The 1613-nt window shown below is 31.7% G+C and overlaps 2 non-coding genes across 2 annotated transcripts in view; both read right to left on the reverse strand.

Annotated features, from left to right (window-relative positions):
- Positions 1 to 334: 334 nt before the first annotated feature.
- TRNAQ-UUG (transfer RNA glutamine (anticodon UUG)) lies at positions 335 to 406 on the reverse strand. Its single transcript has one exon. It is a non-coding gene; the product is annotated as a tRNA-Gln (tRNA).
- A 1167-nt stretch (positions 407 to 1573) lies between these two features.
- Positions 1574 to 1613, reverse strand: part of TRNAS-GCU (transfer RNA serine (anticodon GCU)) — an 88-nt gene continuing 48 nt past the window's right edge. Inside the window, exon 1 of the tRNA in view lies at positions 1574 to 1613. This exon is cut by the window's right edge and continues 48 nt beyond it. This is a non-coding gene — a tRNA (tRNA-Ser).

The raw sequence follows: 1613 nt of genomic DNA on the forward strand, positions 1-1613 counted from the left end.
TCAATATGGGACGGAAGGTTTTTCTAAGTAACTAACTTCCCTCAATATAAATATGAAGAGAATAAACATATGATGAAAAGCCCGCCCAATTATTTTTGAATTCAAATCCTTGTGCTCTATGTTCCTATCTTATCTGGATTATAAATAGATTCAGTTAAATCTGTGTGTCATTTGAACTCGATTCAATTCAAGTTTGTGAAAGAAAGATATGATTCAGAGAAGAATCATTAAAAAGCAGAAAGAAGAATCACATTCTATCCAATATTAGACCTTTAAAATTTAAAAAGAAAGTTGTTCAAAAAAGAATCTTTATTCTAATAGAATGGAATATGCTCTGGGACGGAAGGATTCGAACCTCCGAATAACGGGACCAAAACCCGTTGCCTTACCACTTGGCCACGCCCCATTTTCATTTCTATTCGGCGCTAATAAAGAATAATGTTGGTATTGGTTGGTCGTCAATTCAAGTCCAAATATCTAAGAATAGATTAGATTGTTGCTAGGATTTTGACACGTATAGATATAGAATTAAATTCAATTTATTGATCATTACATATAATTCAATTAAGATATTGTATGAAAGTATAATTTCTTCTATTCTCCTTTGAGAATGGGAGGATTTTTGATTGGGTGAATTCAAAGAAAAAGAAGGATTTTTTGTCTACCTTACTTTCTTCGTTTTTACTTATATCAAAAACTCAATCAAAATGCAATTATCTCCAAGAACAAAATGTCTGTTATGCTTAATATCTTTAGTTTGATCTGTATCTGTATTAATTCTGCCCTTTATTCGAGTAGTTTTTTCTTCGCCAAATTGCCCGAGGCCTATGCTTTTTTGAATCCAATTGTAGATGTTATGCCAGTCATACCTGTGCTTTTTTTTCTCTTAGCCTTTGTTTGGCAAGCTGCCGTAAGTTTTCGATGAGATCTTTAATATTATCCTAGAAAATTCATGATTTTTTCCAGAAATTCTAACAATTGATAAGATCAGATAAGTCTTACAATATGAACTCTCAATTCAAACATTGAAACTCTTGGATAGATGCGATAAATCTGAATCACCCCATTTCCCCATTCTGACTCTTTTTCTTTTCCAATGAAAGACACTAACCCTAATAAGGTCCTCCAGAATATCTAATTCTGGGTATGAAAGAAAATTTTAGTAATGAAAGACTCTTATGACAAATGAATTTAAATTTCTGAAAATTATTTTCTATTTCTAGAAAGCACTTCATTTCTTGGTGTCAAAAGAGAATATGTGGTATAAAAATAGACGATCTATTCTCTTTTTTTTTTTTCCAAAAAATTTGGAGATTGTGTAATGCTTACTCTCAAACTTTTCGTTTACACAGTAGTTATATTCTTTGTTTCTCTCTTCATCTTCGGATTCCTATCTAATGATCCAGGACGTAATCCTGGACGTGAAGAATAAAAAAAAAAAGGATTTTCGCTTTCCTTGCTTGATTTTCAAATTTTCTTAGGGTTTTATCTATTTCACACGTTTAACTACGAAAAAGGAAAAGGGATTTGAACAATTTGAAAGATAAATCAAATATCAAGTCATCAAGGGAAACGGAAAGAGAGGGATTCGAACCCTCGGTACAAATAACTCG

Source organism: Camellia sinensis, unplaced genomic scaffold (genome assembly GCF_055761805.1).
Source record: "Camellia sinensis isolate YWXY unplaced genomic scaffold, ASM5576180v1 Unanchor481, whole genome shotgun sequence".
In the NCBI taxonomy this organism is placed as follows: Eukaryota; Viridiplantae; Streptophyta; class Magnoliopsida; order Ericales; family Theaceae; genus Camellia; species Camellia sinensis.